The sequence below is a fragment of the Anabrus simplex genome, chromosome 4 (genome assembly GCF_040414725.1).
Source record: "Anabrus simplex isolate iqAnaSimp1 chromosome 4, ASM4041472v1, whole genome shotgun sequence".
In the NCBI taxonomy this organism is placed as follows: domain Eukaryota; kingdom Metazoa; phylum Arthropoda; class Insecta; order Orthoptera; family Tettigoniidae; genus Anabrus; species Anabrus simplex.
The window spans coordinates 268628084-268644840 of NC_090268.1; positions in this window are offsets into that span (position 1 = coordinate 268628084).

Consider the following 16757-nt stretch of genomic DNA (forward strand, 5'->3'; position numbering starts at 1 on the left):
ATTTGTCAGCACTGCAAATATTATCTCCCAGAATGTTTCATATTTTGCCTGCTGCCATTTCTTGATGGATACAGTACTTTTGTATCCATCTCTTGGCACAGGCCAGAGTAAAGTGTAGCTTCCACTGAAGTCCGAGTCTCATCCATGGCTGTGACAATATGGAAGCTGGTGGGGTATGGGTGGTGCTCAGTAATGACATTCAGAGCACGACTAGTGCATCTGAGTGTTATGAAAGGTGTTTCTCATAGGGTCAGTCGTGCTGCAACAGCACTTTCTGACCCAGTGAGGAAAACAATGGCAAACTACCTCACTCCTCATCTTGCCTAGTACGCCTCATTTTGGTGCTGCCATTGGTTTTTGCGGTTTCCTTTTAACCGCACAACCTTTGGTGGTGCTAAAAGAGGATCCAACCAGCCTCTGGGCTGATGACCTAACAGACAGACATGTTTCATATAACCTCTGACATTCAAGGTCTACCTAAGGGTTTTTCGAATCCGTTTCACTGCAGTAGCCAAAGAAAATACTTTTCTGCTCCACTAAATGACATCTCTGTGTAACTCAAGGTGCACAATCGCTTGGATTCACAAAACCTGGTCGAGGCGGATGGACTTGCGGGTAAAATCTGTAAATAAATAAACCCAACCAAACGCTCACTCTATATTGAATTAAGTTGCTCACGCCAGTATTAATTTCAACAATTCACAAGGGAACGTTACTAGAAGACATCGTCTCGGCCATTGCATTTGAGGATTATCGATAAGAAATCTTTTATCGCTCTGGTTCAGGATGTATGTATAACTAGGGGTCCCTGGACAATCATTTCGATACACATCTATATAAATAAAATTGTAGGGGGTCCGCTGTCTGTAATTTCTTTTCTTTTGCCAATTTTTCAGATATTTATCCGTTTTAGGTCAACTCAAGACCGAATCCGTGGTTTTACGTTTCGTGTCTGTTTGTTTGTCTGTTTGTCTGTTCCACCATCACGTCGAAACGGCTGGATAGATCTCAATCAAACTTCATATTTAGAGTATACTCATCCCGGGGAAGGTTTCGATATGCATATCATTTTAAAATCTTTGAATACTCGGGGGGTTTATAGGAAAACCAGAATGGTTTTTCCACCATCTCTTCTAAACGGCTCGATAGATCTCAACCAAACTTCATATTTAGAGTATACTCATCCCAGGGAAGGTTTCGATATGCATATCATTTTAAAATATTTGAATAGACGGGGGTGGTTTTCCTCCATTTTCTCTTATACTATTGATTTTCTGTAAACTTCGTTTACCATACGTGAAACGTCTCTTCATTACCTTACTCTTCACACGACGGAGAAATTTACAATTTTCCGCTGGTATCATGCTCTGCATTGAGTGACCGACAGACCGACAACTAACCTACAGGTTACCATGGCAACGTCTCTGACTGCATGCCAGCAGGGAAGTAATGTATTGCCATTTTCCTCATCATGCTTTTAAATTCGTGGTTGTTCCTTTGGTAGAAGGCAAGAGAGGCGTCAATCGGCCTATCTGCGGGATATTGGCGGAATATCGTTGGATGTTATAACCGCCCTCGGATAGATTAAGTAATAACACCATTAGTCATCTTCTTATTATTTGTTTACCTAAGAATCACTGGACCTAAATTTCTCCTCTGTTACCGCTTTATTATATCCGTAACTCACACTAGCATAATTTATTGAGGGGCATTTGATTTTCCAATACATTCACTTGGTATTTACATATTTGTCGTTATCCGGCTGTCCTCAGTTATAATCCATTTTCTGTTACTTTCAACTTTCTTAACTGTATTATTTTCTTCCTTAATTACGCCGTATGTACGCGAGTGCTACAAACTACTGGATGTATTTCCACCAAGACTCATATTTAGAATACACCTAACCTTGATGGGTTCTAGGGCAAATATTGTTTCTAAATCCCATACACCTAACCTTGATGGGTTTTAGGGCAAATATTGTTTCTAAATCCCTGAACTGATTGGGGGTTTATACGAAACCGAAACAGTGATTTTGCACTTCCAAAAAATATACACAACCAAACTTAATGGAAATCTACCTACCTTGGTAGAAATTAATTTCTAAACCTTTTTTCTCATGTGCATCATTTCGATACGAGGATTAATAAGGGAGATATCATTAACGGACCGTTTTTCTGTACAAGTCCCATCGGACATGACTCACGAGCGGGTGCGTGTAAAGCGTATTCCTTACAACTTGAAAACTACTGAAGACATTCGAACCAAACTTTATATTTAGCATCCACCTGTCCAAAGGTAGGTTTTAAACGCAAATAACATTTCATGTTCCGAAATGGACTGGCGGTTTATAGGGAACACAAATGGTGATTTTACTCTTCCACAATATATACAGAACAAGACCAACCTGACTGGAAATCGACCAAACGTGATGGAATTCCACCTCTAAACCTTCTTTTCATGTGCATTTTTTCGTCAGGAGGATTAATAAGGGAGATATCATGAATGGTCACTTTTGCAGGTTAAGTCCAGCGGACATAGCCCAAAAGGTGTTTTACATGGAGCAGATTCCTTATCTATATAAATCAAATCGTAACGACTCTGTGCCTCTACACTGACTATTTTGGCGAAATTTTCGTACAGCTTTCCGTTTAAGGGGGTAATAATGACCATCTCCATAATTTTTGGTTTAGTTTCCTGAAAGTCCTAATTTTTACCCGCCAAAAATCCAGATTGCGGTATAATCTGTCGGATAACGCTAAGAGACATCCAATTTTAAAACAATCTTATTTACTGCATGTACACTATTTACTTCGATATTCGGATACAATATCGAAATATGCAGGCAATTTTAATGATGGTGCAAACCTTCGGAAATTCCTATCACATAACGGATTGCACAATCTCCGTTCGATTTGAAATGATCTACAACCTTGGTCTTATGACTTTTTGCCGTATCTGTATCCCTTTTAAGTTTGATTTTTCTCTATTAATCGATGTTAAGTCAATTTGGAATTTTCACATGCATAATTCATACTTTAAATTACTTATATGAAATACAGAATCATCATACTCTTCACGAAAATTGGCCCACCCAGTAGGCATATGTGAGCCAAATGCTATGTATGCAGCTGTCACATAATTATCCGAAAAGTAATGTAATGTGAGATAATCTTACAAAACCTTTACCCTGTTCCACGTTTCTAACTCAATCCGACCCAAGAATAGATGACATATCATAGGACCAGCCATTTAGGCCACTAAATCCGGCGTGTCTTATGGTATAATCCTTTGTCGATATGACGTACGTATAGTAGCAGTTAATCTGTAAATGAAGGTCTTCAATATTGTAAACACGCATATACCTTCGTATGTCTATCTATATATATATATTCATTGATGTCGATTTTTAGCGATCGAGAAAGGGTGGGTCTGATATTGTAATCAGTACTCCCCACACCGACTTTGACTGGTAGTAGGAAAGAGTTCCTTCTCCTACTCCTGTGTAACTGTCATTAGTAAGGAAGGCCTACAATTGTAATGAATAGTTCCCTTCTCGATTTGACTTGCAGAAGGCAAGTGAGCATGCAGTTTTGTTTAAAACTCCCCTACCCGATTGTGTTTGGCAGCAGGCAAGGGTGCCCGCCATTATAAAGAAATGTCCTCATCTAAAATGTGACTGGCATTAGGCATAGTGGCCTGCTATTTTGATGGAAACTGACCAACTTGGTGTGACTGGCAGTAAGCTGGCTGGCAGTAGGAAATTGGGCTTGGCATTATAATGATAACTGCACAACTCAATTTCGAGTGGTAGTAGGGTAATTGCCTACCATTATAATAGAAACTCCTCAACTGTAATCTGCCTGGAAGTAGGAAAGGGGGGCTGCCATTTTAACGAAAACTCCCCAAATCGATTCTGTCCGCGTAGTAGGCAATGGGGCCTGCGATTATAATGTAAACTTCCCAACTCGATTGTGAATGCCAGTAGGCAAGTGAGCCTGCCGTTATATCACAAATCCGTAACAAACACTTTACATTGGAAACAACATACGGGGACCTCCCCATGCTCTTTCTCGGATAACGCTAAGAGACATCCAATTTTAAAACAATCTTATTTACTGCATGTACACTATTTACTTCGATATTCGGATACAATGTAGAATACCGTAGCGAAGCACGGGTACATTCGCTAGTAAAACATAAAAATGTACGTTTGATTTTTTACATCTTCGTCAACATACTAACACCATAACTCATACTTTGTAATTTTCTTTTTCTGTTTGCGGTAAGAATTCTAATAATGTTATTATTTTTACGTCCCACTAACTATGTTTAATGGTTTTAGAAGGCGCCGAGCTGCCGGAATTTACTCCCGCAGGAGTTTTTTAACGTGCCTGTGAATCTATCGACACAAGGCTGACGTCTTTGAGTACCACCGGACTGAACCAGGTTCGAACCTGCCAAGTTGGGGTCAGAAGGCCAGCCACTCAGACCAGCGGTAAGAACTCTAGAATTTGCAAAACTTTTCCGAACTTTTATTCCTAGGCCTCATCATCACTGGATTGAAAAAGCACAAGGAAATCCATAAGCGTTCATCAGGCAATAGTCAACAGACTACTGTATATTCAGTCTTACTGTGATGAAACCTCGGTTGTACTTGCTCAGAACATAAATATAATATAATGGCATGCAAACAGGCTGTGCGGTTGTGAATGAGACGTGCGTGGTGCCGCATTGCATAAATCTACGTACAGCAGCACGTTAGTGGCCTCTTGAACTCGTAAGATATTGGTCGTACATAACACCTAAAAGGAACTTTTAATAAATTTTCTCGTAAGTTCCACTCCAATAGAGGGTTCATAAATTGGAAATTAAAAGATTAATCTTAAGGTTCTGGAATATTCCTTCTTCAATATCCAAGTGTTAACTTTTCTCTGAACATTCGTAGATAAACTAAGGAGGGCTGAATTTCGGAGATGATTTCTTGAAGCCATAACCACTAGTTCACAAGTTTAGACCAGCCCTGTCCAACGCGGCACCCGCGCAATTCATTTCTAAATTAAATTTTAATTAAATATTTGAAAACAATCCTTTTGCATTCGAATAAATGTTCTTACTTTTCGTGTTAAAATTACTGTCCTCAAGCTCAGAAAATGTGTTATATCCTTTCCTCAAAATAAAAAGAGATTTGAGCCCATAAAGCCATAAATATGCCCTAGGACTAACTGACTAATGCTTCCGTTTAATGAAAAGGTGATGCTTTAGAAAAGCCTTTTTCACTTACACACCAGATTTACCTCAAGTTGCAGAGAATGCAGTGTCAAATTTGACATTACATATGTGAGTAAATATAATTTAATATATTTGTTAATTCTAGATTTATTATTGTCACTATTACTGTTAGCCTACTTCTAGTAGTACAGGCAGTAGTAGTGTAGGAGTGGGGGGAGGGGTGATTAAGGTCAGTGGCATAGTTGCTGGCTTTCCAACCGCAAGTCCGAGATTCGAATCCTCCTTTATCTCAAGAAAGGTCATCCGGGCTTAAAACCCTACCTAAAATCAAAATTATCCTGGCTGGCCCCAGCGATCCCATATATAACTGGGACAAGGCAGCAGTAGTGTCGAAGTAGTGCAGTCGTAACCTGGTGCCCGCGTACCCTTAGTTATCATGCGAATGTGCCCGAATGCAAACGAACGTTGGACAGCGCTGGTTTAGACCATAATCGATACGGTGGTGATTTCACGCTGATCTGGATCACTTCCTGAGAGAACTTAGAATTGGTATTTCGAGTCCATGTGTACTGACTTCTACCCGGTAACTGACACCGCTGGAGCAGTCCAGCTTCTTGGTAGAGATGATGATGATGATGATGATGATGATGATGATGATGATGATGATTGTGCTTGTCGTTTAAAGGGGCCTAACATTTCTTCTTGGTAGAATGGCCAGCGTAGTAGTATTGGATTCAGAGGGTCCCGGCTACGATTGTCGGCCTAGTCGGAGATTTTAAACTTAATTACTAATTCTCTTGGATCAGGAACTGGGTTTTTGTGTTGTTCCCAATATCCCTGCAAGTTATACATCACACCTTATTTTAGCACAACTTGTATAAGGGGATAGCTGAAGATGACCGAGTCATACGCTCGAAACTAGTCTCATTCTTGAAGTATATGTGTATTTTTAGGTGGAATGAAACATCAAGTTACAAACCAAGATTGTAAAAAGTGACACACACACTACATTCGGTTACGTGCCAGATGCGACCGTGCCGGATGTGACCAGGCCATTATCGTGCCAATAGCGACAGAGTGGATAAGAATCGTGCCGCATGCGACCCATCAATCACTTACAATTGATCTGCATTAAGGGCTGTCACCAAGTATATTTCGAAGAAAATTGTTTCTCTGCTTTAGCTTTATATTCTTTAAACCCATGTAGTCCAGAATAACAGAAGGGCTTAATGATTTACTTTCTTACTTATTATATAATGTATGTCTTAACCTTACTGGATTTGGTATCTGTATTTTCATATTTTTTTTAAAGTTTCTTGTTTAATTTAATACTATAATATTATAAAAATGTAGTTACTGTTTTCATAAATCTGCATTGTATTATAAGAAGACGCTGCATAAAGGGGCTTTTCAGTCTCAGTGGCATGTAAATCATGATCAATAAATTCAAATTCAAGTGGCAGTTTCCTTATAAGTAGCTAACTTGGTCCTTTCTAAAATAAAAGTCTGACACCGTGGTTAGCAGGTTCGAGTGCCGTCGGTCGAAAAAAAAATATAATAATGTTGCTGGCTTTACGTTCCAGTAACTACTTTTATGGTTTAAGGAGACGCCAAGGTGCCGGAATTTAGGACTTATTTTACGTGCCAGTAAATCCACAGACACAAAGCTGAAGTATTTGAGCACGTTCAAATACCACTGGACTGAGCCAGGATCGAACCTGCCAAGTTGGAGTCGGAAGACCAGCATCTCAACCGTCTGAGCCGTCTGAGCCACTCAGCCTGGATGAAAAAAAAATCACCATCAGAATGTTGGCCGGCTGGGAAGAAAAGTTGGTGCTAGACAGTTTGTAATCACTAGATTGCATTCCAAAAGCTTGGATTCAAATCCAAACCTTTTCGCAGTGTTCAAACTGAGTGAGGGGATATGATACTGTTGATGGTGATTCGGCCGTCGGATGGCGACGTAAAGCATTGAGAAGACCCCCTGGTATTATTCGAGAGGAGTAGGCTACGTGCCGAAGCCGGGTTTCACCACTGCCTACTTCATTATCATAATCCCACATCCAGACGGGCACCCACGGGAGTTAGGTAGAAAGACCTGCACCAGGCAAGCCGAACACATCCTCGGACACCACTGGTACTATTAGGACACGATAAGTAACAAGGCCTAAGTCGTAAATAATTTCAGAGAATTAGGATTTTTTTGGTGCTAGTGATATTACGTTGCACTCTACGCCTGCGTAGCAGGGGGAGAGGTGATACTCCCACGTGGCACGTCCCAGGTGGCGGATAGGGGGGTCCTAACCGGCTTGCCGGCGGACTTGAGGGAAATAAAATACCTCTCGCGGACCAAACACACACCCCCTGTGGGTGGGGGAGGCTGACGAATAATGCAACCACGGTATCCCCTGCCTGTCGTGAGAGGCGACTAAAAGGGGCGACCAAGGGATGAATGAATTAGAACCATGACACTACTCTTGATTCGTACCATCATGCGGGGAACACCATGGGTTGCATGTACTTGCGAATAGTATCACTCACTTGGTACGACATGTGTTTGTGATTCGTTGCAGTAAAAAGCCTGGCCGGGTGGAATCCAGTACCCGTGCGTTGTACCCATGTGGGCAACACCGCGGGTCTGGGCGTAGCCTGTGAGTTGTACCACTATATGAGCGACACCGTGGGTCTGCGTTCTCTGTGATTAGTACTCACTATGTGAGGAACATCACGGGGCCCTTGGGACCGGCACCCGTGACTAGTACACCTAGGTGAGGAAACTCATCGGTTTGCGTTGGCTGTAGGCGGCGCCATTGTGTGCGAAACACCATAGGTCTGCGTTACCTGTACGAAGTACAATACTTGTGAGTAGTACCATCTTGTGTGGAGCACCGTGAGTCCTCGCTACTTTTGATTAGTACCCCAGAATGACAAATACCATGGTTCTACTTTACTCGCGACATGTACCATTCTGTGGGACCTTAGTCGTGGATTTTCCACCCCTATTGACATCAAGCATCATTGTGCTTTATAAATGGTCCCTTGGTCAGTAATACTATTATTCACGATCTTTTTTTGTGTCTGATCCACTGTTTTTGTTTGTTTGTCTGTTTGTTTGTTTGTTGTTTTTTTGTTGGTTTCATATTCATACATTCATTCCTCATGACATTTTTTGTTTTATTTTGATCAGTGGATGAATTTGATTTTTTTGTTATTTCATTTCGTACCATTAGGGGCCGATGACCTCGATGTTAGGCCTCTTTAAACAACAAGCATCATCATCATCATTACGTTGCACTGACACATACAGGTCTTAAGGCGACGATGGGATAGAAAAGGGCTAGGAATGGGAAGGAAGCGGCCCTGGTCGTAATTAAAATACAGCCCAGCATTTGCGTGGTGTAAAAATGGAAAACCATGGAAAACCATCTTCAGGGCTGCCGACAGTGGGATTCGAACCCATTATCTCCCGGATGTAAGCTCAGGGCCGCGCACCTCTAACCGCATGGCCAACTCGACCGGTGAGAAAAGACGTAAACGCATCACCATGTTCCGTGTTGTAAAACGATTTTCCCCCAGAAATGTTATGTAAAGTAGGGGCAGAAGCTGCTTATATGACTTATTGAAATGGCATTGCACTTCTTTTAGCTTGCCTTATCTTGGGTGATGATGATGACACAACTTAACAAATGACAATTCGCTTGTCAACGCCGGTCGCATCCGGCACGGTTACAGATTATGCGGTCGCTAGTGGCACGGGTCGCATGCGGCACGATCGCATCTGGCACGCCACCCTACATTCATCCAAAATAATAACACGCTGTTTTATACACACGAAGATGTCGGCTATTCCCTTGAGAGGTTGTGCCTTAGAAAAGCTATTATTTATTATAATAATAATAATGTCCGCCTCTGTGGTGTAGTGGTTAGCGTGATTAGCTGCCACCCCCGGAGGTCCGGGTTCGATTCCCGGCTCTGCCACGAAATTTGAAAAGTGGTACGAGGGCTGGAACGGGGTCCACTCAGCCTCGGGAGGTCAACTGAGTAGAGGTGGGTTCGATTCCCACCTCATCCATCCTGGAAGTGGTTTTCCGTGGTTTCCCACTTCTCCTCCAGGCGAATGCCGGGATGGTGCCTAACGTAAGGCCACGGCCGCTTCCTTCCCTCTTCCTTGCCTCTCCCTTCCAATCTTCCCATCCCTCCACAAGGCCCCTGTTCAGCATAGCAGGTGAGGCCGCCTGGGCGAGGTACCGGTCATACTCCCCAGTTGTATCCCCCGACCAAGAGTCTGAAGCTCCAGGACACTGCCCTTGAGGCGGTAGAGGTGGGATCCCTCGCTAAGTCCGAGGGAAAAACCGAACCTGGAGGGTAAACAGATGAATAATAATAATAATAATAATAATAATAATAATTTTAGAGAATTAGGATCCTTTTTTTTTTGCTAGTGATATTACGTTGCACTGACACATACCGTCTTAAGGTGACGATGGGATAGGAAATGGCTAGGAATGGGAAGGAAGCGGCCCTGGTCTTAATTAAAGTACAGCCCAGCATTTGCGTTAAAGTTAAAAATCATTCAAAATAGGCAATGGCAAATAAAAACATAGTCAATAGAGAAAGTTAGTTAACAACATGCATTACGGCCCACTAACTAATTTCACGGCTTAGCAAGACCCCGAGGTACCGTAATTTCGCCCCACAGTAGTTTCTTTAGCTACTAATCAATCAACTAACGCAAGGGTGGCGTATTTGAAGATCTTCAAACACCACCCGACTGATCCAAGTTGGAACTCCCCAACAAGAGCTCAAAAGAACAGCGCAGTGCAATACCGCTACAGGTACTGGGACTGGCCATGAAATAATAATAATAATAATAATAATAATAATAATAATAATAATAATAATAATAATAATAATAATAATAATAATAATAATAATAATATTACTAGCAAATGTACCCGTGCTTCGCTACGGTATTCTACAGTGTATTCGAATATCGAAGTAAATACTGTACATACAGTAAAATAGATTGTTTTAAAATGGCATGTCCCTTACCGTTATCCGAGAAACGGCATAGGGAGGTTCTCAATACGGTGTTTCCAATGTAAAGTGCTTGTTACGGATTTGTGATGATAACGGCAGGTTCACTTGCCTACTGCCATTCACAATCGAGTTGGAATGTTTTCATTATAATTGCAGGCCCCATCGCCTACTGCGTGGTCACAATCGATTTGGGAGTTTTCGTTACAATGGCAGGCCCCCTTTCCCACTTCCAGACAGATTACAGTTTTCATTAGAATGTTTGGCAACTTGCCTACTACCAGTCGAAATTGAGTTGTGCAATTATAATTATAATGACAGGCCACTTTTCCTACAGCCAGCCAGCTTACTACCAGTCACACCAAGTTGGTGAGTTTCCATCAAAATAGCATTCCACTCTGCCTAATACCAGTCACATTTTAGATGGATACATTTGTTTATAAGGGTGGGTACTCTTGCCTACAGCCAAGCACAATCGGGTAGGGGACTTTTAAACAACAATGCATGCTCCCTTGCCTTCTGCAAGTCAAATCTAGAAGTGAATTATTCACTACAATGGTAGGCCTTCCTTACTAATGCCAGTTACACATGTGTTGAGAGGGACCCGATTCCTACTGCCAGTCAAAGTCGGTGTGGGGAGTACTGATTACAATAGCGGACACACCCTTTCTCGATCGCCACAAAATCGACATCAGTGAATATATCTAGTACGACATACGAAAGTATGTGCTTGTTTACAATATTGCAGACCTTCATTTACAGATTGACTGTTGCCAAACGGTACGTCATATCGACAAAGGGTTGTAACATAAGACGTCAGATTTAGCGGCCTAAATGGCTGGTCGTATGATAACTGATCTATTGATGGGTCAGATTGAGTTAGAAACGTTGAATAGGGTAAAGGTTTCGTAAGATTATCTCACATTGCATTACTTTTCAGATAATTATGTGACATAGCATTTGGCTCACATATGGCTACTGGCTGGGCCAATTTTCGTGCAGGGTTTGATGATTCTATCTTTCTTACAAGTGATTGAAAGTATGAATTATGCATGTGAAAAGTCCAAATTTAATTAACATCGAGAAATAGACAAAAATCAAAGGTTAAAGGGATACAGATACAACAAAAAGTCATAAGACCAAGGTTGTAGATCACTCCAAATTGAACGGAGATTGTGCCTTCCCTTATGTGATAGGACTTCGCGAAGATCTGCACCATCATTAAAATTGCCTCCATATTTCGATATTCTTCGGGGAAAAAGTGAAAAATTTAAAGCTCTTGGAAATGTTCTCTCCGTTACAGGCTAAAACGTAAAATTTAGCCAAATTTTTGTTTTCTTGTTCGTCTGGCAGATTATGCCGCAATGTGGATTTTGGGCGAGGAGGGTTATAATTAGGACTTTCAGGAAACTAAACCAAAAAATTAAGCAGATGGTTGTTATTATTACCCCTTAAACGCGTAGCTGTGCGAACATTTCGCCGAAATAGTCAATGTACAGGCACACAGTCGTTAGGATTTTACTTATATAGATAGACTAGCAAGATACCCGTGCTTCGCTACGGTATTTTACTGAAATTTATAATTGAATGTTTAACATTTTCGGTAGTTGGCTGTCGGTTGGGCTCATAAAATATATCCTCAGTTTGTACATCAAACGGTTTTGGAGGAATGATTATTTAATTTCGGATGTAAAACTAATATTAATACCATAGAATAGGAATGATTAAAACCCTATGTTAGTTGAAATCTAGGACGCCGAAGTGATCAACCTGCGCAATTGTGATTTGTACGTCGAACACTATTAGAGGTGTAGAATGTTTTCTTAGATAACATCTAGCACATAGAAGACCAACCTCCATATTCAACTTAAAGTTCGTACGTGAAACAGTTTTGGAAGAATGAATATTGTGCCATTTTAGAGTAAGTCCCTATCTAAACTACTTAGGGGAGAAATGTTTTGAAGTATACGATAATTGACACTTAGAACATAAAAACAACCTTCGTGTAAAATTACAACATTGTAGGTCAAACTTTTTAGAGAAATTAACAATTTCGTTTACCCCTTAGGGGTGGAATGTTTTCAAATATCTCCTATTTCACACCTGGGATTGAAAATATATTCCGCCACTTCCAATTTTATCTTCGTACATTAAACGTTTCTGGAGGAATGAATATAGTGTTGAGGATATTAAGCCCCATTTAACTCCCTGAGGGGTTATTTTTTCAAACCTCATGTTACTTAATACCTACGATATAATTTAAAATGTTTACTTCGTAAGTCAAGTGGTTTCAGAGAAATGAATATTTTTGTCATCAAACCTCACCCCACCTCCGCCAGTGAAAACCCCTCAGGTTTGTATTGTTTTAAAACCACCTCTTACTTGAAGTCTAAGACATATAGGAGCAACCATCGTGTGAAATTGCAGCCTCGTACGTCAAGCGGTTTCAGAGGAATATTTACTTGTATTTTGCCTGGGCGTTGATTGACAATCAGTGGATTTAGTAATTTGATAAAAGTAATCGTTCCTCGGCACTGCACTAAGACATTATCTGAAAATTCCCGAAGTGTAAAAACCCACCGAAAAATTGAGTTTCATCTACCCCAGTACCTCCTTGTAAACCACGTTTGTCGTGTTACCTTTTGGGGCTAATATGACCAGGCTACTGGCAGAGCTAACTCTGGAACATGCGACATACAACTGTCCATGTGAGAAACAGTCCTCTCTCAAGTCGATGCCGGCCAATCTCAGTGACTGCCCTTGAGATTTATTAATAGTCATGGCAAAGCACACCTTGAGAGGGAACTGTATTCTTTTAAACTCGAACGGATATTCCGTTGGGATTAGCGGTATTCTTGGGATGAAAACTGCCTCCCTCCGAGCAGACCCAGTGATTATTGTGGCTTCTACAATGTTTTTATGCAATGCTTTTACTTGTAGCCTAGTTCCATTGCACAATTTAGGCGGATTAAGATTTCGTAGTAACATTACAGGTGCTCCGATTTTAAGAATGAGTTTATGTGACGGAAGAGCAGAAGGATTAAGAGTATTAAGAAATTCTACGGGGTAATGGATGGCGTCGTCCGTTTGGATCACTGAGTCAAAAGACCTGTATTCAACGTCTTGTTCTTTGATGACCTTTAATAGGAAGTCATTAATTGCGGCTGCTTTATCGTTCTTCGGAGTTAAGATGGCACGCTCGTACAACCATTCTATGGGCTTCTCCTTGATGTTACTTATATCAGGATATACTCTAGAAATTAGCTCAGGTAGGGAGCTAACCACTGTACCCAAATCTGAGGGGATGGTGACTTTACCTTCGACTGAAGGGTAATTTCCATCGCCTATTTTCAGTAATATCCCAGCGAAAAGCCCAGCAGATATATCACCTCTTAAATGGACCCTCATATTTCTATGAAGTGTAAGTTTCCTGATATGTTGCCACAAATATGAAGCCTTTAGGCACGATTTGACTTCATCTGCCCGTGTACCCCTAGGTATGACGGGTAATGTTTGGCGAAAATCTCCAGCTAAGAGCACGGTAACCCCTCCCATCAAGCTATTGTTTTCTCTTATATCTTGTAAGGTTCTACTGAGAGCCTCGAATCCGCCCTTGTGTGCCATTGTGCATTCATCCCAAATTATTAGCTTACACTCTCTCAAAACTTGCGCCATGTTACTCTGTTTGGAAATATTACACATAGGTGTCTCTACTCGCATCATGTTCAAGGGCAGTTTGAAAGCAGAGTGAGCTGTTTTACCTCCTTCCAGCAGCGTAGCAGCAATGCCTGAAGAAGCAACAGCCAAGGCTATCCCACGATCTTTTCGTATTCTTGCCAATAAAAGATTTATGACAAATGTCTTACCAGTGCCCCCTGGAGCGTCTAAGAAAAATGTCCGACCTATATCTCTTTCGATGCTTTCTAAAATTTGGTCATAAACATAGGACTGTTCATCGTTTAACGAATTTTCGTTAGCACTTACAAACTGTGCTAAAATATTTGCATCGTAGCTGATCTCCCGGAGGTAGTCTGTGTTTTGTAAGACTGCTTCACATCTTGATGGCTGAGGTAAACCATACTCTTGTAGGCACTGACCTCCCAAATATAGCACTGTATCTTCAAGACAAACCAAGCATTTATTGTATGCTTCACTTAAAATTAGGCGAACATCTCCATGTTTTAATTCTGACTCCATTCGATGCCGTATGTCTTCAGAAAGGCTATCCTTGTATTTCTCCCAAAGATTTAAAGCATCTGACATCTGACAAAATATCAACATTACTGCAAAAAGTTCACGTAATCTAAATGGAAGACGACAAAGCGCAGCTTCTTCCATAGTTGCATCCCAGTGTCTTTCGTCTTCTAGTAAGCCTCGAGCCTTACATGCTGACTGATATGTAGGTTGAATCGTGCCATTAACAGTCTTCAAATCCAAGAAAGATGTGGGGCCTCGGACTTCATGAAGTAAAAGGCGAAGATAATAACACTCTGTATTATTAGGGTGGATAGTATACACCCTGCCTAAAGCCCGATCTTTCTTTATTCCCGGCCAGCCATTGACGACATTTCCACGTTTTCTTCTCTCAAATCTATTCTTTTTCCATATATAATAAGAGGGAAATTCAACATAAAGAAGTGTTTTTGCAAAATCATCTGTTTTGCATAAGTCAAAAAATGCTAAAAGTGTAGTTTTGGGTGGATTATTGATCATATTTATCAAGTTATTGGAGTCATTTGGATTAAAATAGACACGCTGTCCATTTTCTAAATGCACAGCGAGATGGAAGACAGTCGGGAACCTTTCATGAATGGGAAAAGCCAGAATTCTCCATACAGCCTCGGAGCTGCTTATATATCTACCATTCTCATAGAATTTAATTTCATCCTTTTCATTTTCAAGACTAAATGTTGCCTGATCACTCCCTTTATTAACATATTTACATATGTATTTGATGGATTTCACGGAGTTACAGTATTCCACATTAATATGAGCACCGAAAGTACGTGAAAGAACAGGGTTATATGGCACTACCCATCGGTTATCAAGGGTCATACCATTAATTTCAACAGTGAAACCACCATCTCCTGGAGCCCTTCGTCGATATTGTGGGTATCCGTCTTCTGCCGTTTGAGTTTCTTGGATGAGAGGTCGAGGAAACTTCTTGCTGCAGCTACCTGCTTTCATACAGGGTGATCTGGTATTTAAATGACCACAAGGCCCGTGGATCATATTCGCCTTGATAATTTCATGAAGGAGAGGATCTTCTGCAGGGTCTGGTATCTCTGCACAAATAACACTGTCTAATTTATCTGGAGAAATGCGTTGTTGTAGCCACAACAAAATGTGTATATGAGGCAGACCCCGTTTTTGCCATTCAACGGAATATATAAAACAACGCACTTCCCCAAACAAATTCCCCTTTGTTAGCAATGCCAAAAACACCTTAACTTTTAAGTGAAATACCCTAGCTGTGATATCATGACGGTCGTGAGGCTGTTGTCCAGATAGTAATTCACTTGCAATTTCTTTCCATCGAGGATTACATGTAAATGTAATGAATAGATCAGGACGACCGTAATGGCGAACGTATGTCATGGCGTCCTGAGTCTTTTCATGCATATACCGTGGTGACCCAGTGAAAGATGACGGAAGTACTATCATCTGACCAAGCTGAGCGACGTCGGTATCTTGTCTACCTATAGCATCTCTGAGGTGTATGTAATTATCAACTCTGATTTGCTCCTGGTTGCTTCTAATGAAATTTAGTCGCTCTGTCTCAATTTTCGCGTACATATCAACTAAGTATTGACTAAAAAGAGATCGGCAGTACAATAAATGGTTGGTTTCCATATGTCTGATCATTATACGGTAAGAATAAAAGTTTAACGCAGAAACTGTTTTTCGAAGGGGTAATTTCGTTTGCGGGTCAACCTGAGGGATGTCAATAGAGTAACCATCTTCACCACGAGGGAAAAGTAGTGGATACTGCAACGCATCATACGAACGGTGCACTTCACTGATGCGTTGCAATTTGTTACCATGACTTTGTAATACAATATCTCGTTTTTCAAACTGTTGTCCAACTATGACCAGTGCTACTTCGCTTGCTGTTGGTACATTAAATTGTCCTCTATGAGCATTGGCTGGTTTTCTATCAGCGTGTATTACAACTTCAAAGTCTTTAAAATTTTGAGGTACTTTCTCGAGAGTAGTTTTTAAGTCCTTTATGTATGGGTTATTATGGTGAAACATCGCCTGCAATTGTTTTACCAGGCCTTGCTTTACATCGGGGAAGTTGGTGCACCTTAAGCGCGCCTCCCTCTCATCCTCTCCAACAAAATAAATCTGTAGGAACTGAGGGTCTTTTTCAGGCAGAGGTTGCAGACTACCAATTAAGTGATACACTTGACCTTGCACTTTGAAAGTTGGCATAAACCCATCTTCCATAACTTTTTTTGCTCCAAAAGAAGTCATTTGAAAGCAGCCAT